This window comes from Ursus americanus, chromosome 5 (genome assembly GCF_024610735.1).
Source record: "Ursus americanus isolate L20-20 chromosome 5, mUrsAme1.1.p, whole genome shotgun sequence".
NCBI classification, from domain to species: domain Eukaryota; kingdom Metazoa; phylum Chordata; class Mammalia; order Carnivora; family Ursidae; genus Ursus; species Ursus americanus.
In genome coordinates, this window is record NC_142131.1 from 35,236,790 (window position 1) to 35,259,539 (window position 22,750).

The 22,750-nt window shown below is 38.3% G+C and overlaps 1 long non-coding RNA gene across 3 annotated transcripts in view; it reads left to right on the top strand.

The window, feature by feature from the left end:
- Positions 1 to 22,750, top strand: part of LOC123800227 (uncharacterized) — a 370,362-nt gene that overhangs the window by 209,018 nt on the left and 138,594 nt on the right. For all 3 annotated transcript variants that reach the window (XR_006781863.2, XR_015724495.1, XR_006781864.2), the window contains one exon: positions 13,222 to 13,260. This is a non-coding gene — a long non-coding RNA (uncharacterized LOC123800227). The remainder of the gene's footprint in view (positions 1 to 13,221; positions 13,261 to 22,750) is intronic.

The window sequence follows — 22,750 nt, forward strand, 5'->3', positions numbered from 1 at the left end:
GTGAAACTAAATTATTGAGGCTGGAATGTCTTTATAGCCAATGAGTTTGGAGGAGAAAAATTAGTTTGAGGTGTGTTCATGAGCTGAACCAAGCTGGTTTACTGGTTTACGCATCTCTGCTGATGGTGTACTTGCTGTTGGTGAGGACGTGGCAATCTGTGAAAAGGTCTTTGAAAAGCTCCAGGGAAGCTCTGTGTTTTGCTCCTAGGGGAAGTCCCCAGGCAAACAAACTTGGAGGGTCTGGAGTTTTATTGGGAACTAGGGATTTGCCATCACTCAAAGAAGCTTTTGGAATTGCTCATTATGGAGCCTCCCCTTGAAAGGTCTCCATATTTTTATTCAGCCTGATGTTTTAGTTGGCCTGGGGTCACTTTGGCTAGAGGATTTCTGCCTTTTCTTTAGGTTGTTTCTGGAGGACAAAGTCACTCTTTGAGTTCTCTTTACAGAGGACTCAGGCAGCCTCCAGGCTCTATTGGGCCCTTCAAACCTCCCAGTATTCTCCTTCCTTTTTGGGGGGAGATAGTCAGAATGGCCAAAGATTTGTTTACTGGCCTTGAGAAGGTATTTATCTGAATCAGTGGGTGATTTGCTGCTTACATTAAAACGATTTAGCAGAAATTTCCCTAGGAGGGCAACTTCTCAATTATTTGCCTCTCACCTTTTTATAATTTCTGATCCTCCAGACTTTACCCATCATCCAACATTATGTTGCCATATGATTTTGTGACAGCTAGGTTTCAGGTCTCTGTAGCAATGTGGACGCCGACTGAGACACTGGGTTACTCTGGCAGAGATGAAGATATCACTGTTCATAGCTAGACACCAAAGACATCCAAGCACTCTCTTTTAATGACTATCATGCTTTTCACTTCACTCTATTCCAGCCTGAACTGTTGAATTTCTACCACTTCTCTAGACTCTAACCTTGGAAATTTGGAATTTTACCCTGGAATTTCAAATTCCCTATTTCTGCCTACTGTTGTGTTTACCTTGCACCAGAACCTATCCTGTATGTTCCTCATTCCAGACTTCAGAACTGATTTCTAATTTTGATCTTCCCAGAGAGAGGGTTTCAACAGGAAATCTTTTTTTCTCCATACCAACAAGCTTTGATGAAATAAATTGTTCACAGCTATTCTGGGGAGACAGTTATCTTAAATGGCAAAAAAGGAAACATGGCAATTTGTTCTAGAATATTATGTGTTAAAAAAAAACTATAAGGAGTTTCTTGCATTTGGAGGGCAGTAAAAACAGTATGACAAACATTGCTATGGGTATGTGGATTGGTACAAGTTTTCTGAAGGGCAATATGGAAAAATATTTAAGGAACCTTAAAAATCTACATATTCTCCTTCTATAAATTTTATCCAAATGAAATAAGGTGCACTAAATATTTGTTTAAACTGATTCCATTATGAGTAATTAACATAACCCAAGGGCTCCAAATGGGAATTAGATAAATACAGTTAATCCTTGAACAACATAGGTTTGAACTATGCAGGTCCACTCATAGACAGATTTTTTCAATCAGTAGAGTACTATAAATGTATTTTCCTTATGATTTTCTTAACATTTTCTTTTCTCTACTTTTTAAAATAAGAATACAGTATATAATGTGTAAAACATAAAAAACGTGTTAATCAACTGTATTAGCATTGAGGCTTCTGATCAATAACAGGCTATAGGTAGTTAAGTTTTTGAGGAATTGGAATTATACAAGGATTTCTGATTGTACAGGGGGTCAAAGCCCCTTATCCCCATGTTGTTCAAGAGTCACCTGTACTAAGTTGAAACATTTGAAATTACTGATAGTTGATAAATACTGATCTACAAAACACCTTTTTGTATGGTTCATGCTAATAAATTGTGGGATGTTCACATAATAGACTTCTATGCAGGTATCAAAAAATCATATTTTTAAAAAAATACTTAATGTTCATAAATAGAATATTATATACCAAAGGTAGGATAAAAAATAAGTATATAGTGTGATCTCCATTTTACTTTATTAGAATACGTGTTTATATATATATGTACATAAATGATTAGAAAAATGACTGGAAGAAACATTCATGTTAGTATCATTTCTCTGAATGATCGGATTATTTATTTTTTGTTTTTATACTTTCCTATCTTCCCCAAGTACATGTGGTTATAATACTAGTATTCTGTATTTCCTCCAGAAGTCCTGTAATGAGTATTTATAGTAAGCATGTAATTGCATACTCTTCAAAATGATTTGAATGAATTCACAATAATATCTTCAATAGAATTCCATCAATTATTTAAATATCCTTCAGGTTTTTAGGTTGATCCTTCCTCCCTCCCTCTCTTCTTTCTTATGTAAATAACTCAAGACTCCCTTTCCCATATTTTGGATTATTTCCATAACATATATTCCCGAAGTAAAATCTCTGTTAGGCATGGAAGGGGGCAGGGAGAGAATGAACTGGAAGCTGTATGTTACCCGTATATTTCTTGAGAACCTCATCTCTGAACCCTGTCAGCCTTTTAAAGTGCTGGAAAGATACTGGTCTAACACCGTTTTTTGTTGTTAATGGAAACATTATCATTTTCCACAGTTCTGATTCCAAGGCAGCACCATTTGAAAAGCTCAGCTAAGGTGGAACAGCTTAGTGTTTGCATTCCTGCTTAACATAGGAGAGAAACCTCACAAAATCAGATAAAACGGTGCCAGTCTGTCAGCAACATAATTCCCAGTTTTCATTATTTCTCTTTGCTCGGGTGACATTTGTATACTTTTGGCTGCCAAAGGTGCTTGCTTGGCATAAACTCACCTGGTGGTCCATGGCTAAGGGGTTCAGAGGAAGACTATGTAAGTGCTGGGCTGCCCAGAGCCCTCTGATGTGTGAGCGGATTGTGCCTGCACAGTGCTGAGGATCGGAGTGATGAAAGAGGTGTCATGTTCTTCACCCACGGGTAAATCATGCATTGGAGGTATACTCTCTTCCTTCAGAAAGCTTTGGTGCCTGGACACATAACTTTAAATTGATATCTTCTCTTGTTTTTATTCGAACACAGAAAGGTATAAGGCAGTCAGAGGACACAGAAGGGCAGCATCCCATAGCCTTCATGATATTTGGGAAGTACGCCATCTCCATCCTTCTGATCTGGATGCCCTCATATGAATGCGTATCTGCTGAGGGCCTGGCACGGCTTGGGGGAGTTAGGCCAAGCCAGCTGCAGGAGAACCTGGGGGTGTGGGAGCTTTCTTCAGGGACAGTAATAACTGTATTGCAAAGCCCAAGAGAAATCAGCTACTGTATGCTGGTTTGTTCACAACTTCTGTTGAGCTTTTGCTATGTATGATGCTGGACCTGAAAATAGCAGATGAATAAAACATGCTTCCTGCTTTGCAGGAGCTCACATGTTTGGATAAAACATGCAAGTAAATGGATCGTTGATAGCCTGATCTGAGAGATGGGGACACAAGATGAATAAAGAGAGTGTTGTGGGGGACACAGAGGGGAAGCACCAGAATTGGGGATGTTTCCAGGGGAGGTGAGATTTGAGCCAGGGGTTAAAGGATGAGTGGTAGCTGCTGCCAGGTGGTTGAAGAAGGGGAAGAACATACCTTTACGGAGGGGCAGCGGAAACTGCAATGCTGGTGTTGGGGAGGCTCCTTGTTGAGCTGTGGACAAACATACATTTGCGGAGCCCTGGATTATGCCAACTGCCTTTGCAACTGTTTTCAACTGCGGCTGCCTTGTTGGTAACCTCTGAACTGAGGAGAGCTACTTGCAAGAAATGAACTGCATGCATCCAAGACCAACGGCCAGCGGTGTACTACTTTTCTTGTTCAGATCTTTTCTTGGTTTTTGGAGTTTTTAGATGACAGTAATGTGATTAGCTACTTCTAATTGTGAAACTGACTCATTCTTTTCATTAAAATTTCAAACAGTACATGAAAATATAAGAAAGAAAGAAAGAAAGCATTACCTCAAATCCTTCAACATAGGATTGTTGGTATCAACATTTGGCAAGCATCTTTCCACACACTCTTCTATATACCCTCACTGCAACACCTCTGTAGAAATGTCATGCAATTCAGTTTAGCAGATATCTCCTGTGCCAGGGCTGTGCAAGACATTTGGCATATGGCAGTGAACAAGACAGCTAGGGGCCCTGCCTAGAGGAGTTCCACTTCTGTTTTAACTTAGGGTGGACTCTAGGAAGAACTGATTACAAAATCTCATGTGGACCAGAGCCTTTCCCATTATAGGGCCTTTGCAGAAGCTTGTTTCTCTGCTTGTTTCCCCTATATGAGGGACAGATAACTCTGTCAACAGATATAATTGTACAATATATTTGATGGGAGTATTTTTTCTCTTGTATGGAAAAATCATTGATCCATTTTTATGTTTAACTAATTGCATTAATAGATTTTGATTATTTAAAAGTTTTTTCTATTATGAACAGTTATGTAACACACATTCTTTATATACATCTTGACCATTTATCTTAGGATAAGTTCCTAAGAGTAGAATTACTAGATCAAATGATATGGCCATTAAACTTTTGACATGTGTTGCAGTGTGTATCACTGTCCCTCGGTGAGGTTACATCAACACTTTGTAAAGTACCATTTTCCCATATCCTACCAAAGCGAGGAATCCTCAATTTATAAAACCTTTGACCGTCTGATGAAATTTCAGGTTTTTTTAACTTGTTCACATTTCAGTTTTAATTTACTTTTATTTGTTACTAGTTCAGTCATTTTTCATCCATTTATTCATTCTTTGTCTTCGTTTGTGAACGTTCTATTCATATCCTTTGTTGGTTCTTTTTTTTTTCTTTTTTTAAATATCCCCATTGGGGTAACTAGTCTTTTTCATACTAATGATTTACAAGTGCTCCTCATATATCAAGGGCACTAACACTTTGCTGTCCTTACTGCAGATACTTTTTCCACATATCATTTGACCTTTTATTTTTCATGTTGTGCTTTTGTCATAGAGAGGTAGAACAACAACACAATAATGTAGTCATATCTAATCGCCTTTTCTTCTGTGGTTTTGTATTTTTATGAAATTCTTTTCATCCATTTCTGACCATATTGACTCATTGCTTGTGCCTGACTGAATTTGAGGCTTGAATGAAAGCCAGATGGCTAAGAATTCATTCTAATAAGACAGAGGCTGTGTCGGTAAAAATGAGAAAACATCAAGAAAATGTGTCTGAGATCATTTCTGCCCTCTTTCCCCACTGATTGTGGCGTCCCCAGGCTGTGGTTCCTGAACAATCTGAGAGCAGACATAGGTAAGACGGCCTTTCCACAAACACACGAAATGAAGAAATCGATCCCTTCTTTGTGAAGAAGGTCCTCTGCCAGTCCCAGTGTGGACTGGGCAATACCGAGGGCTGAACTGAGGCTAAGTAACAGAGACAATGGAAGCAAATGGATGTAGAAGACAAAATCCATGCTGAAGAGCGAATGTGAAATAGCTATTGTTTGTTAAGTGTCTACTCGGTGTCCTCCAATGTCTTACAGGATAGATAATCTTGCCCTCATTTTACATACCTTAAAAGCTAACCAATAAATAAGGCTTACAGAGGTGAAATGTTTGATCCAAGGGCATATAGCTAGTAAGTAGAAGACCTGGGATTTGAACTCTGATCTGAGCTGATTCAAAAGCTAGTGTTATTAAGTATTCATTAGGCATTGCTTTAAGTGCTTTACCTATACTAGCTCTTTTCATGTGGCAGCGATCCTTTGAGGTAAGCATTTCTATTTTACAGATGAGAACAATGAAGCCTAGAGTGGCTAAGTGGCATGCCCACAATCATATAACTAAGAGGTTACAGAATCAGGGATTGAACCAAAACATTTTGTCTTTTCTTTCATTTTACGTTGTATTTTTAAAAGACAACTTTATATTTATGAAATGCTTATGCTTATTAAAATTTCAAGTAATACATTAAACAAATCCTTGTTTCCATCCCTCCATTCTGCTTGCTCCTAATATATGTTGTGAATTAGCAGTTGTCCTCCAGAGAACTTAGCACCCTATTCCCACCCCCATGCTTTGAAGGTTATGTCCCTGTCTGTTATCTCCATGAAAAAAATATTTTTTTGGCAACTACTAAATAGGGAAAGGGAATAATTTATATAATTACCAGGCAATATTGGTGTTGTCAAGTGTGACCACAGTACCTGGAAAAAGTTAATAAGTGAGTGATTGTTTAATTACTTAACTACTAATGATTTTCCAGGAATCGAACCGTTTGGTTTTGCACCTGAACATTTTCTATTAAGTCAATTGGAAATAGCCTGTGAGACAGCAGAGTTGTGAGCTCCAAAGGTCATTGCATTGGGGTCACCATTATTGATTCCACCATGGGGTTCCACTAAAACATCTATTGAGATATTGACCAATTATTTTAATGCATCCTCTCTTTTATTAGACATGAGTAACACACTGGGCAATCAAAATAAAATTGTGCTTTCCAAATCTTGCTCCCCAAGTTGGAACTTTTTTCTCTGATGTGCTTATATTTCCTTTTGATTGGTGACCTTAATGGAAAATATTTCCCCCAAACTAGGTCATTAAATTTGAGTATGTAAATGAGGAAAACTAGATTTCAGAAAATCTTTTGATGCAGAGATCATTTGTATTTGGGCATTTTCCCACCCTTTTTCCCCCAACACACACTCATATAGACAATCCAAACCACCCCCACTGTTTCTCCCTCTCCTCAACTAATTGGTTTTGGGATATACAGCAAGCACCGAGACATGAATAATTCAATGAGAGTTATTAGAAAGAAACAAAGGTGAGATCATTTTTCCCCCCAGGATACAAAGAAAATGTTTCTTTCCTTCAGAGTTAGGGCTTTTCGCAGGTGTCAGAATCACCTGGAGGGCTTGTTAAAACACAGGTTCCTGGATCTCACCTCCAGGTACTCTGATTCAGGGATCTACTGTGGACTCTAAGAATTTGCATTTCTTACAAGTTCCCTGTGCTGCTGATTACACTGGTTTTAAAACAAGACTGCACATTCTTCTACGCTTCTCCTTCCCTTTGAGCTTTCCTCTACCTCTGCTTCTCTATCACCTCCATATTCCGTTTGCCAATAAAGCCTGTAGATTTTACCCGTTAAATGTTTCTCACACTTGATTTCTGCGCACTGAGTACCGCTGGCCTACCCTCTTCATCTCTCACCTGAGCTATTGTGATCATCTCTTTATTCTTCTCCATGTCTCTAATATTGCCCCTGCCTTAAATCCATCTACCACTCTGTGTAGACAGTGTAATCACTTAATACTAAAATCAATTCCTTGGTGTCTTTCTTTCCTATAAAGTTCTCATTTGTTTTTTAAAACTCACTTCAGAAATTATCTCCTCAAGGAAGCCTTCCTTGAAACCCCTCCTGGGCTTAACATTTCTCTTCTGTCTCACATATTCCCCTGTGTATACTTTTAACTTAGTTTATTTTCCATTTATTGAAATTGTTTGTGGTGGTTTCTTCTATTAGAATGTAAGTTGCTTCAGGCAGAAATTATAGCTTAGTCATCTTCCTACCACAACCACCTAAGATGGGAACATAATAGTTGCTTAATACATGGGAGACTGTACTAAGCAGTAACACTAGATTGGGCAGTGATGACATACTGAACCAAATGCCATTCATTCATTCAACAAATACTACTGAGCAGTGTTATAGGCGGAATTGCATGCCTCCCCACCCTATTCAAATGTTGAAGTCTTAACTCCCAGTATCTCAGAATGTGATTGTTATCTGGAGATAGGGTCTTTAGAGAGGTAATTAAGTGAAAAGGAGGATTTAGGGTGGGCCCTAATCCAATAGGACTAGTGTCCTTAAGAGAAGAGGAGATTAAGACGCAGACACAAGTAGAGAAGGCCATCTACAAACTCAGGATAGAGGTTTCAGAAGAGATCAACCCTGCCAATGCCTTGATCTCAGACTTCTAGCTTTCAGAAAGGTAGAAAATAAATCTGTTAAGTCACCCAATCTTTACTACTTGGTTATGGCAGAACCAGCAGATACAAGTACCTATTATGAATTAGGTGTTATCCCAGGTCCTGGGGAGATTTAGATGAATCCCACACACAGGGTCCCTGCTCTCATGGAGCTTGCAGTCTATTGGGTGTCTCTTAGATGCAAATGATTATTCAATTCAACACGATAAATGGGCTCTGCGTGCACAAGCATGGATGTGCAATGATGATGCAACCAAATACTGATCACAAAGAATTTATGACAAAACTGCAGAGACAATGCTTAACATGCATAGTAAAGTGAAGAGACAGTTCAAGACTACTTAAAGACTGAGGACAAAAGTGTCCTTAAGAGTGCCAAAATGGGGAGGGATTGTTTAGGATAAAGTGTTTGGGGACACCACCTAAACAGACCTCCAGGAGGTAGAACTTCAGATAGGCAGGGCTTAGACTGAGAGAAATGGAGCCTATACCCAGGGAAAAGGGCAACATGAACAAAGATACAGACGTGGTTAGCCCGATGCTTTCCATGGTAGAGTGTACCCTTAGCAAATCATCTGTCAGAGAATAAAGGGAGTTATTAATAATTGCCGCTGTTTCTCTGTATTTTCTCTGTGCCAAGCACTGTGCTAAATGCGTTGTAAATGTTGCCTCATTTAATCTTTCAGGCAAAACTATAAGTAGATAGTATTACTTTCATTTTACAAGTTAAAGCCCAAGAGTCAGAGCAGAAAATAATTATCTATGGCTATTACAGGTCATATGTTGAAAGAATAAATGAAAGCGAGGACACCTAACAGTAATTGGTAAGGAAAGAATGTGGTATCTTTTTGAAGAATCACTAAAATAAAAATAATTGAAAGTTTACTCTGGTGGCCATTTGTAGAGTGATGTGGGTCAGTAGCTCTCAAACTTGGCCGGGTGTTAGAACCATCTGGAGAACTTTGAAAACTCCCACTGCCCACATTGTAACCAACTATGCAAGAAATCTGTTCCCCCAAATCCTTCCTCCCTGTCTACTCCTCTCCCCTTGATCCACACACACTACAAAACTATTCCCTCCATCTTTTCAATTTTTATTGCAGTTGTTTTTGTTTTATTTTGCTTAGCTCTCCATATCAGACTAACTCTCTTGAAAATGTGGTGCCCAATATGAGCTTTCCTCTTGTAACAAATCTATGGAGTACTGCCTATCTCTTTATTAGTAGGATGAGATTAAGAACAATCTAGTCATAGACCTTCTTTAACTTTTCCCCTAGTTCCTGAGATTGATTTTTTCTTCCTCTCCTCTCCTTTCATCCATCCATCCATTTTACTTTAGCACTTGTAAGGCAGGGTAACTCTGGTATATACTGTAAATATTTAATCGTCTTCTTAATTTATTTATGTGTTTGCATAGTTATTCCATCTCCTGTATCTATTTGTCTGCCTATTTTTGCTCCTTTTACCCACAGAATCCCCAAGTGGTAAGAACCACACCTGTTTTATTTACCCTGAACACCAAGTAGCACAAAGCAGCTTCACAGGTAGTAGTAAATATTTTTTCAAGAAAGATGTCAATAGTCCTTTCTACCAAAAGAAAGGTTAAGGACCTGTGTAGCCCAGCTAAGCATATTAGCTCTAGCTTCAGTGTGAATTTTAAATTATGATGGAAAACACAGCTGGCAGAGGTGGGCTGTATGTTTTCTTCTGCCCACCAAGAACTGGGCACGATGAGCTGTTCTGTAATCACGGGAGGGGCGTGGGTACATAGGTAGGCTCAGAGAGCCCTTTGGTCTGGCTTGCAGCACAGTGACTCTGCCTGAATGACCCGCCTTCACTCCATTTCTGTTTTCCTATAGGAGACACCATCAAACCTCTTAAACAGCAGTTCTAAGATTCATTACCTCAGGAGTTCATGAAGACTGAAAATATAAATAGGGTCAAGAAAACTCGATAAATTTATGGAAGACAGGTCTGTTGATTTGTGATTTTGAAGGGAAAGAGAAGTTAGGGATGTGAGTTATCTCTGCCTCTGATAATATCCCCCAGAGTAGCCCTCCCTTAACAAATGTCTGCTTGGTCCTGTCCTCAGAGGTGGCCAAACTGCATTTATTTTATGCATCAGGGGTACAGAAATACAGTGAGGTCATCAATTGTACATGTTTCTGGGACAGAATTTCAGTCTGAGACATATGGGAGCAAATGATGCTGCCCTATATGTCATTACTGAATCCCTAACGAGAAGTGGAGATTTCAGAAAATCCCAAAGGTGTCTCTTGTTCTGACAGTCCTTAAGATTTTTATGTTTTTTTGGCTTACAACAGCAGGAATTTATTTTCTCATAGTCCTGGAAGCCACAAGTCTGGAATCAGTCCTTGGACACAAATTAAAGTGTCAGTAGGGCTGCATTCTTTCAGGAGGCATGAGGGTGGAATCCATGCCCTGTCTCTGCCAGCTTCTGGTGGTTGCCAGCATTCTTTAGCTTGTGGCCACATCACTGTGATCTTTGCTCCTATTCTCAATTGTCTTCTCCTCTGTGTGTCTGATCTCCCCCTGCCTTTCTCTTATAAACCCTTGGGATGGTACTTAGCATCCACCAAGATAATCCAGAGTATTCTTGTCATCTCAAGACCCTTGATTTAAGCACATCATCCACAAACTTTGTCACTCAAGGTAACCTTCATAGGTTCCAGAGATTAGGTCCAGGGATTAAGACAACTTAATCTAGAGATTATGGTAAAAATTTATTTCTCTCATAAAAGAATCCTGGAGATAGGCAACTCAGGGTTGGTAGGCAGTTGTACAAAGTCAGCAGAGTGGTAGTTCTGAAGCCATTGGCCAAATATATTATGAGGCAAATTTCTAAACAGAGCTGTACAAAGGCCTAATAAAGTGCTGAGCAAGAATTCTGTAGTTGACTCTACTAATACCAATAAGAAAAGCATCAGGGGAACCCCAGGGGGCATTTTGAAGAAGATGTCTCCATTTCTGCGGCTAAGACGCCCATCCAAAGGGATTCTTTATTTAAGAAGGGTGGGGACACAGCTTGCCCTCACGCCACTTCACTACCACCTTACTGGGAAAGTGGAGAGGACAGCGTAGAATTTCTTTTAAAATGTGTTGACTTTAGGCCTCCTTATTTTACTTTTCCGAAATGTTCCAGACATTGTAAATAACTTATGCAGAATGAAGGATGACAGGTCAGTTCGCTGCCAAATCAAGAATGACAAACTGGGGGACGTTTGTGCGGGAAAATTCCACTTAGCCCGAGCAGCCAGGGTCTAGGGGAAGCTGACATTTCAGAGAGGATGAATACAAACAGCGTTTTCCTGGTGCTGTTAATCACGTGGACACAGAAAGAGCAGGCTAAAGAAACTCAACCAAAACCAGACAATAGCAACTTCCTGTCACTGAAAAATAACAATGACCACAACCAGCTATGGGCTGAAGCTCCTGCAGTAACAATAGACAAAAGAGAGGAAGTACGCCTTTGAGACTTGAGATTCCAAATGGCAGTAACCACTTGTCAAGGATTATTGTGTGACCACTGACCACAAACTATTTCCTTGGCCACCCAACAGTGAAAGCCAAAGAGCATGAGGGCACCAGGGATTCTTCCTGTGTGAGAGGTGGGGTTGCAATGCTCAAATGTTCATGAGGCCTGAACTCCATCCATCACTAAAGCCGAAAGGCATTATTTTCTTAGCAACTGACTTTCCAATGGGTGGAGGGCTATGGGCTGCTTTGTTGGGAGCAAGCATCCATACCGCTGTCTTTAGTTAAGTGGAGAACAGTTTTGAGGATTTTTTGAAATCAGAAAAACAAAATGCTCATACTTTAAGGAAATCAACTCCAAATCAGAAATGGCCAATAGCATTAGGGTATTCAATTTAATATATTGGCTGTGAATGCTAGTATGATTGAACAGATGTGGGATGGGCTGCAAAATTATACATTTTGCTCTAACTTTTCATGACCTGGTTCACTGTTTTATTTGAGTGAGTCAGGGTACTCTATGAGTTTCATGCATCCTCGGCACCCCTATAGCAGGGGTGTGCTCCCTTGCAGGCAAGGCCTGCTGCGGCATTAAAACGAGTTACTGGCTATGCTTGCTGCCAAATATGATCTGATTTTTCCCTAGATGTGGGATAAGTAGTGATAAAACTACCCAATTTGAGCATTTTATTCTGAATAAAAAGTGAAAACTACTTGAACATGAAGTAACACAGCATCTTAATAGTGGATCCGGACAATTTTATTAAAAAAGACCCTATGGCATAATGGAAAAGAGAGAACTCGATGCCATTGCCGGTAATTATGGTCCAGAGGGAGAAGTAGTGAATAGGCTGAAGGATGCTAAATGTCAAGGTTAGGGATGATAGTTATTCTTTTGAATTATATTTATCGTTAAGGCTTTTCTTTTTACAATTTTTTTTGGAACTGGTAACATCAATTTAAACTCTAGACATACAAGCAAAATTTTATGAACTCAGCTCTGATAAGACCCTCATATCTATTTTTACCTGTGCTAGGATGTGATAGGATAGGGTGGAAGATGGAAGTTGCTTGTGCTTTGATTCCAAGTGCAGCAAGATACCTAGTTAAAGTCATCTGAAATTGTGCAAGTTCACATGGATTTCCCTGATTGATTTTTATGTTTAACTGCTTTGTCAAGGTTGACGAAGAAGAACTGTGCACATTTAAAAGTGTGCAATTTTGATATATTCTGACATATTTATATACTCCTGAAACTATCACTATAATCATTATAGTGAACATAGCCATCACCCCCAGAAGTTTGGTTCTGTTTACAATCCCTACCTCGTTCCCCTCAATCCCCTACCTCCAGTTAAAGGCTGTTCTGTTGTTATGGACTGGTTTGTATTTTCTAGAATCTTATATAAATGGAATCATATGATATGAATTCTGTTTTGCCTGGCTTATTTCCCTCAACATAACAGTTTTAAAATTCACCGATACCGTTGTGTGCATTTTTAAAAATTTATTTATTTATTCATTCCTTCATTCCTTTCTATTCCAGGCAGTATGACATTGCATGAATACACCAAAATTTGCTTATCCCTTTTTATTGCAGATAGAATTCCACTGTATGGATATACCAAAATTTATCTGTCCACCTGTTAATAGACATTTGAGTTGCTTCCAATTTTTAGCAATTACAAATAAAGATTTTTAAGGGCATTCATGTAAAAATCATTGCATGGATGTAATTTTCTTCTTTTTTCTTTTCTCATAGGTATTTGTATTTACCTGAATGGAATAGCTGCATTGTATGGTAGGTACATATTTAACTTTTAAATTTTGATGTTGTATTTCCCTTTCATTGAATTCAGAATATTTTAAAATTTCTCTTGAGAACTCTTTGACTCATGGGTTATTTAGAAGTGTGTTGTTTGATTTCCAGGTACTTGTGAATTTTCCAGATACCATTCTATTTTTGATTTCTAGCTTAATTTTGCTTTGTTCAGAAAATATGTGGTATAATTTCTTTTCTTTTGAATTTGTTAAGGTTTGTTTTATGGCACAGATATGGTCTGTCTTGATGAACATTCATGTGCACTTGAGAAGAATGTGTATTCCGTTGTTGGATGGAGTATCTATAAATGTCAGGTTAAGTGTTTTGGTTGTGTTGGTAGGCTCTTCTATATCTCTACTTATTTTCTGTCCATTTTTCCTATCAGTGATTGAAAGACAAGTGTTGAAACTTCAGTTAAAATGATAGATTTGTGTATTTATCCTTTAAATTCCTGTTCTTAGGTAGATACACATTTAGGTTTGTTATGTCTTTATGGAGGATTGGCTCTTATTGTTATTTATTGTCCCACTTTATCCACTGCAATATTTCTCATTCTTAAGGGTTTTCTAATTGATACCAATATAGCTTTTCTGGCTTTCTTTTTATTAGTGTTTGCATGCCATATCTATTTCCATTTTTTTTTTTACTTTTTACTTAGTTATTAATTTACAGTTGATCAATTGTAATTTATTGATAAGTTAATTTAGAGGTGACTTTTTTTGTAGATAGCATATAGTTGGGTCTTATTTTTATCTAATTGGATAATCTCTGTCTTTTCACTGATGTGTTCAGATAGAGTACATTTAATGTAACTGAGCACAGTCTATCTTCAAGTAATGATATACTGCCTCACATACAAGTTTAGAACTTTACAACAATAAATTTCTAATTCTCGCCTTGTGGCCTATATGTTGTAGCTGTCAAACCTTTTCCTTCTATATGTATCATAAATTCCACACTGCATCATTATTATTTTTGCTTTAAATCAGGGATTGGCTAACCAAGGTCCAGTAGCCAAACCAGCCTGCCACCTTTTTGGTAAATGAAGTTTTATTGTATCATAGCCATAACAATTCATTTACATACTTTAATGGATGCTTTCATGATAGAACCGCAGAGCTGAGTAGTTCCACAAAGACTGTATGACCCACAATGCCTAAAATATGCACTCTCTGACCCTTTCCAGAAAAAAGTTTGCCATTCCCTGTTTTGCATGGCCAATTATCTTTTAAAGTTATTCCTATAATAAATAAATGATAAATATTTACCCTGTAGCTACGATTTCTGATGTTATTTTTTCTTTTATTTAGATACATAGTTCTATCTGGTATCATTTTCCCTGTGACCAAAAGTTTTCTTTTGTGTGTTTGCGTGTGTGTGTGTGTGTGTGTGTGTGCATATTTTTTTATCATAATATGTTAGTGACCATACAGTACATCATTAGTTTTTGATGTACTGTTCCATGATTCATTGTTTGCATATAACACCCAGTGCTCCATGCAATTTTAACACTCCTTTTTGTGCAGGTTTGATGGTGATGGACTCTTTCAACTGATGTATATCTAAAAAAAATCTTTATTTCACCTTCGTTTAAAATAGATATTTTTGTTGGGTGTAGAATTCTATGTTGATAATAATTTTTTTAGTACTTTAAAGGTGTTGCTCCACTGTCTTCTTATTTGCATTGTTTCTGATGAGAAATGTTTTCATGCTTTGTTCTTCTGTATATATTATGATCATTTTTTGTGGTTGCTTTTAAGACTTTCTTTTTATCACTGTATTTGAGAAATTTGATTATGATTATGAAATTCGAATTATGTTATGACATTTGAAAGATATTTCCCTCATTTTTCTAATACTTGGGAGTTGGTTGAATCTCTTGCATCTGTGGATTTATAGTTTCCAACAAATTTGGAAGTTTCTCAGCCATTATTTCTTACATTGTTTCTGTTCCCCTTTGAAGATTCCAACTATATCTATGTTGGGCACTTGAAATTGCCCATATCTTGTGAATGTTTTGTTTATTTGTTTATTTTTATTCTTTTTTTCTCTGTGTGTTTTGTTTTGGATAGTGTTTATTACTATCTTCCAGTTCACTAATATTTTCTTTTGCAATATCTAATACAACATCAATTCCACATAGTGTATTTTTCATCTCTAAAAGTTCATTGTGTATCTTTTAAAAATAATATATATATATTCCACATTTTTCCTTAGCATGGTTAGTTTTCCCTGTAGCATCTTTGTCATATGGAATATAGACATGATAACTATGTTAAGATCTTTGTCCATAATTCTGTCATTGCTATCAGTTCTGACTTGGTATTGATGGTTTAATTTATCTTTTCATTATAGGTCAGACATTCCTGCTGATTTGCAGACCTGGTATTTTTTTTTATTAGATGCCAGATATTGCAATTTTTACCTTTTTGGCTGCTTTATTTTTTTGGTGTTCTATAGGTATTCTAGAATTTTGTTCTGGGAAGTAGTTAAGTAACCTGAAAATAGTTTGGTGCTTTTAGGTCTTGCTTGTAAACTTTGTTAATCTGGATCAGGGAAGCAGTTAGTGGAGGGCTATTTTTACCACTGCTAACGGAAGACCCTTCTGAGTACTTCTGTTTGGCAGAGTCCTGATGGCTTCCATGTTTTTGACCTCAGGTGTTATTCCCATTATGATGTTACAATACATGGGAAAAGAGATTTTGCAGATATAATTGTTGCTAATAAGTTGAATTTAAGATAGAGAGATGATCCAGGTAGACCTAACTTATATGAGCTTTTTAAAAGCAGATACTTGTTTCTGAATGGTTGCAGAAAAGTAGGTCAAATATTCTAAGCAGAAGGGTGATTTGATGTGTCATATGTGTCATTACTGGCTTGAAAATGTAAGGGGATCATGTGGAAAGGATCTGTGAGTAGCCTCTAAGAACTGAGAGCAATCCCTGGCCAACAGCCAGAAAGAAAATGGGGACCTCAGTCTTATAACCGCAAGTAACCAAATTCGGCCAATAACCAAAATGAACTTGGAAACAGATTCTTCCCCAGAGCCTCCAGGTAAGAGCCTAGCCCAACTATGCCTTGATTTTGGCCTTATGACACCCTAAGCCGAGAACTCAGTCAAGCCTGCCTGGGCTTTTGATATACATAACTAAAATAATAAATGGGTATTGTTTTCAAGCTTCTCAATTTGTGGTAAATTATTACACGGTAATAGAAAACTAATATGGTAGCCTATCCAATATCCTGCAAATTATGAGGTTTTCCATTTCTGGCCAGTGGAAATGGGCACTCTTCCCTGTTCCATATATGCTCAAAGTTTTGTTCCCTTTAATCCTTTCCTATGGTTCTTTCCCTGTCATCTGATGGTTACCTTTCAGTCCTGTGGTGATCAGAGCTCAGGTGAATACTCCAGGGAGTCCTTCTGCAGATCTCACATTCTCTCTTTGATATCTCTTTCCCCACTGGTATTCTGACCTGGAAACTAGCCTACCCACACTCCCAGCTATGTCACCTCAACTCAGGGAGAATGTCAGGCTCTACCTCGGTATCTTCTCCTGGTGCTGCAGCCTGGAAACTGCCCAGGAAGTAAGTTGGTGATTAGGGCTTACTGAATTTGTTTCATGTTTCTCAGAAATCATTGTCATTTGTTGCCCCATGTCCTATGTCTTGAAAGCTATTGTTTCATGTATTTTGTCTAGGTTTTGACTGATTCAGGAGTGCAGGTCAATTCATTTTCTAGTACTTGATATTAATCAGAAGAAAATGTCCTTAGTTAAATACACTTAGGGTCAGGCTGTTTAAATCCAAGTTTGGAGGCTAAAAGTCTCAAAAATGCCCACCCTGCAGATGGTGGGGTGTCAGCATCCTCTGTATTTATAGATTGAAGATATCATGTTAATTGTAGCAATCTACCAATACTTTTTTATGTAGATGGAGATTAAAATATCAAAACAGAAAGTCTAGTACAGTCAACTGAGTTCTGAAAGAGAAGTAGGATAGATTGTCTGAAATTGTTGGTTTCTTTGCAGTTTGATTTGCCTGTCCCACTTTAGGAGTCAGATTGATTTGATTGCCAATGTCAAGAGCAGGGATCTGTGGTGATCTGATCTCCCTCCATGCTGGGTAAGTCCTTTATCTTTATAGTGGTATCAACTCTTAGTTTAGAGAGGGATTCCTCAGTCTTGGCATCACCAACCACCCTTCAGATTCTTTGGAAGGCATTTCCTTGGTTGATCTATATCATTCTCTTCTTTACTCACAAGTTTTTGCAGCCAGGTGCCACAGGGTCTGGAGCTCTGCTGCTTATTACCTGGAGGTGAGTGTGAGAAGGTGAGAGGGTTGCTATGAAACTTTCCTGATGGTTGAAACATACGAGCTACTTTAGGGGCTTTATTTTAGGTCATGGTGATAAACAGCTTCCTCCCCTGTACCAGGGAGAGGTTTCGAGTCCTTGTTCTACCTGGGCTGCTGCTTTCTCCAGCTCACCTGCAGGGCAGCCTGCTAAAGCCTGGTCTGTACATGTGCTTGGGGGCAGGGAAGATTTTTGTATACTTGGTTTGAAGGAAAAAAAACTACTAATATTTTCCTTAAGTAACACTGCTTTTCTCACATAGAAATGAATGGTTTCAAAAGGAATGGCTTTTATGAAACTGGACAAATCGTATAATGTTAGACTTAGGATGGAATTAAAGAGGCCAGAGCCACAGCATTCAAGTGTATAAAAGGGTGAGAGAACCATGTGGATATTGTGTACTAAGTTTGTTAAATCTAATATATATGCTTTAAAGGGTGGTTTTCAAACTTTAATGTGCACATGAATCACATGGGAAGCTTATTAAAATGCAGATTCTGATTCCGTAGGTCTGGTGTGGGGCCTGGGAGTCTCCATTTCTCATAAGGCTCCAGGTGATCTCTCTGCTGCTAGTTTGGAGACCACACATTGAGTAGCAAGGTTCTGAAGGCATATATTCAGGAAAAATATATGAGAAAAACAGAAGTAACAATAATAATCAGTTTTCATTTATTTATTCAGCACCTAAAGGCCTATCATGTGTAATAAACTATACTCGGTGATTTGGGAAAAAAAGGGAAATCAGAATAAAGCCTCCTCTGGGCACCTGGGTGGCTCAGTCAGTTAAGTGTCTGCCTTCGGCTCAGGTCATGATCCCAGGATCCTAGGATGAAGACCCGTGTCAGGCTCCCTGCTCAGTGGGAAGTCTGCTTCTCCTTCTCCCTCTGCCCCTCCTCCCCTCCCTGCTTGTACTCTCTCATGCTTGCTGTCTCTCAAATAAATAAATAAGAATTTTTTTAAAAAAAGAATAAAGCCTCCTCTTATAGAAGAAATTTAAAATATATATAAGCATTAGCCTGTATAGTACAGTACCTAGTGGTTAAAGATACCTGGGCTTGAATCCTAGTCTGTGAAAAAAAGATTTTTTAAAAGATTTTATTTATTTATTTGAGAGAGAGAGTGTGTGTATGAGAGAGAGATCACGAGCAGGGGGAGGGGTAGAGGGAGAAGCGGACTCCCAGCTGAGCCTGACACCAGACTCGATCCCAGGTCCCTGTGCAAAATTAATCAAATTACTTAACCACTATGCAGTTCAATTTTCTCATTTGTGAAATGAAAAAACTAAAAGTAGTGATAGCACCTACAGCTGAGGTGCATTCAGGGGTTAAATGAGTTGATGCTATAAGGTTGCTTAGAACAGTGACTGGCACATTGAAAGGACCAAAAAGTGCCTTTATAATATAAGCTGAAAAGTGAAAAAAGTCATAAAAGGGATTTAGATAAAATATGAAGTTCAGTCCCAACCGATGGCCAGTGACCATTATTTTCCAATTCCACAGCTGGAAATCGAGAGTTTTTTGTTCTGCCAAATGCCAGCAGATGTAAAGGAACTGCATAAAACACAGTTTTCCTTGTTGTGTAAGAAGATGGGAAAGGAATTTGAGAAAAAAGATGTGAAAAAGTTATCATCAGTGTTGCTTTGTATTTCTGGTTTTCCTTCTTTTCTTCCATAAACCTGGAAGAATTGGATTTGAGCTTTGGCTGTGCTGCTTATTACCTGAAATAATGATACATTTCTTAATCTGTCTGTGCCTCAGTGGCCCTATCTGTAGAATAGGGATAACAATGTCTGTGTGTTGGTATAGTTGTGAAAATTAAAAGCAAAAATGTGGTAGGTTGAATAATGGCCCCCGAAAGGTATCTAAGTCCTCATTCCTGGAAACAGTGATTGCTATCTTAGGTGGCAAGAGACTTTGCAGATGTGATTAAGAATTTTGAGGTAGATGGGCATGTGGGTGGCTCAGGTAGTGATCTCACGGGTCGTGAGATTGAGCCCTGAGTTGGGCTCCACACTCAGCGGGGAGTCTGCTTGAAGATTCTCTCCCTCTGCCCCTTCCCCCATCCTTTCTCTCTTTCTCTCTAAAATATACAAATAAATATTTAAAAGAAAAGAATTTTGAGATAGAGAAATTATTCTGGATTATCTGGGTGGACCCAATGCAATTACAGTTACCCTTGTAAGAGAGAAAGACAGAACAAAGCTGACACAGAAAAAGGTAGTGTGACCACTGAATCCAAGATGCCACATGGCTGGCTTTGATAATTGAAGAAGGGGTCATGAGCCAAGGAATACAAGCAGTACAGCTCTAGAAGATGGAAAAGTCAAGAAAACAGATTCTCCTCTAGAGCCAACTGAGGTACAGAGGGAGTAAGGCTGACACCTTCGTTTTGCCGCAGTGAAACTGATTTCAGACTTCTGACCCCCAAAACTGTAAGAGAGTAAATGTGAATTGTTTTAAGCCACCAGCGTTGTGGTGATTTGTTACAGTTGTCATAGGAAACAAATACAAAAATTATGAAAAGCAGCCATGCTTTTCCCAAATGTTACTTTTCATCCCTTCTCTAATTAGAGAGCCATCACTAGCTTAAAAAAATCTTTAAGGCTCCAATAACAATCTTAGTTTTCCCTGAAGAAATCTAAAGCCATGAAATATATCCTCTTTGTCTATAAGATTCCACTGTAAATGAAGGAGTCCTCATGGTTCTCCAAAAGGATATTAAGAAATTTGGGGACTATACTCCTCTGGGAAAGAAGTCAGAAGACTAGGTGACCAGATGTACCAAGTGAAAACACCTGTGGCTTTCACTTTGCCCCAGCAGGGTATTTGTCTTGTGGTCTGAATCAAGTCATATGGATCCTTCCAGAAACTTTAGAAGCTTCAGAACACAAAGATCTAGTTATTTCGGAAGAGAACTTCAGAAGGGAGGAAAAAGGAAGGGATAATGATCTGTGAAGTGATTGAAAAGCATTGCTTATGTATCCTTTCAAGTTTCAATTTGGATTCTAAAACACATTTGTTTAGTTCTGTTTCTCTAAGTTGATGTTGACAAACTTTTGGTGTTTGAGTCAAGGAGAAAGGTTTGTGAAAAAGTTAATTTTGAATATTCTTGATATAAACCAATCACTAGTTCAGTCATACAGCATTAAAATCATGGTCCCTTAAATCTGCAAGAAAAATGTTCAAAAATCTTAGTTATTCCATTAATTATAAAATAAAAGGATCTTTTCTTCCCTCCCTGCACACTCCTTCCTCACCCTTAGATGCAGGAACACACCCAGACCAGTCTGACACTTAAGCAGAACAAAGAGAGGCAAGTCAGCAGTCAACACCACCTTCGTGTGTTCTCACACTACCTACTCCCTTTGATCCTCTATACTCCTCTAGCTGATTTTCTTAAAGAGATGATCTGAGCTCCTAGCACAAAGGTTTGTGATTATTCATTCATTTAAGTATTTTTTAGACTCTACTATGTTGCCATGTTAGCTTTAAGTAACACCTAATTAGACACATTAGTTTTGCCAAGACTTAACAGAGAGTTCAAAGCATCCATAAAAACATGGCATATGATAACCATTTTAGTTAGCCTGGCAAGTAGCCTGGGCACCCTTTGAAAACTCTATCCTTTAATTTGGAGGGCCCAGAAGTTGATCCTTAAATGAGATATTTATGGCAGCATTTGAGAAAATGTAACGTGCTATGTTAGATAATCATTATAATAATTGCAACAACCACATCCCACCAGAAAACATTTGGAGAACAATCTGTACAGGGGAGGTTCATGTAATCAAGTAAGGCTTCTCTCTAAAACTGATTCTTCCTCTACCCTATAAAAATATTCAGACCGTTCCTGACTTCTGGTCTCCACATAGAAAAGAAGAATCTTACTTGCACTGACTCTGCATTGCGTGCTCCCCCCCCCCACCCCAGTGAATCCTTCCTTGCATACCTGACAATAAGTTTGAGTCAGGACTCCCATATGTAGTATCACATAAACCAGGTGATAAAAATGGTGTGTTTTACCTTTCTTCCTCCTTTCTTGTAATTTTTTCTCTTTTATTCTCTCCAGCCAGCCCTTTTGTTCCCTAGGTCACCAATCTCCCAGATCTAATCCCTCATTTTAAGGGTCACAGCTATACTACTCAACACCGTCATGAATCAGGAAGCGAAAAAAATGCTGTTTTGAGTATGGTACATAGGTGTCATGAAGTTCATGCATGAAGGCACATTCCTACATTTCAGTTTAGAGAGGGGAACCTGGGGCCAAATCAAAGCAGACCTTGTGTGCTAAGTGAAGGCTTTTCAACTTCATCCTGAAATTAGAGGTTGTTCTTTGAAGAGATTTTAAATAGATGATTGTGCAACTAGATTTGCATTCAAGATAGATTATTCTAAGAGTAGTGCAGAAGACAGATGAACCTTCTATAAGGTTGTGGGTTGGGTGGAATGAGGTGGTCAGTATGATGAGGGCAGGCTTGGGGGCAGACAGGTTCATGAGGAAGGTATTGCAGTGGTGTAGGCAAACAGCGATCAGACTGAATTAAAGCAATTACAAGGGGAATGGAGTAAAAGGAATTGGATGGATAATTGATGGCATTAAGATGAGGACATCTATAGAAATACATGAAAAGTACATGAAAGTGGGAATCCAGGAATCAAACAGAAGAATCAGACAGAAGATGAGAGAGCTGGGTCAAAAAAACCTTCCACATTTCTCCAGATGGAAATAATAGTTCTTCTAGATGAAATTGTTATTTTCTGCACTTCGTGATGACCCTTACGCTATTCTACTTTACATCTTGTTTTTTATTAATGTACTCTACTCTTCTACTAAGTGGTAAATTTCTAGGGCACAGTGACTATTATTTGTCTTGATGTTACACTCCTGAAATGTCTAATTCTATGCCCTAGAATAAATAAGCACTAATTATGGTGAAAGAATGGATTAAATTTTATAGTACAGGATAGTTTGTGAAGTACTTAGAAATGTATAAATCATTAGATGCTTGCGACATCTTTGGGAAAGGAAGGTATGGCATTGTTATTCCCATTTTTCAGATGAGAAAACCTATGGTCAGAAATATTAATATAATATAGCTAGTAAATGGCAGAGCCGGGT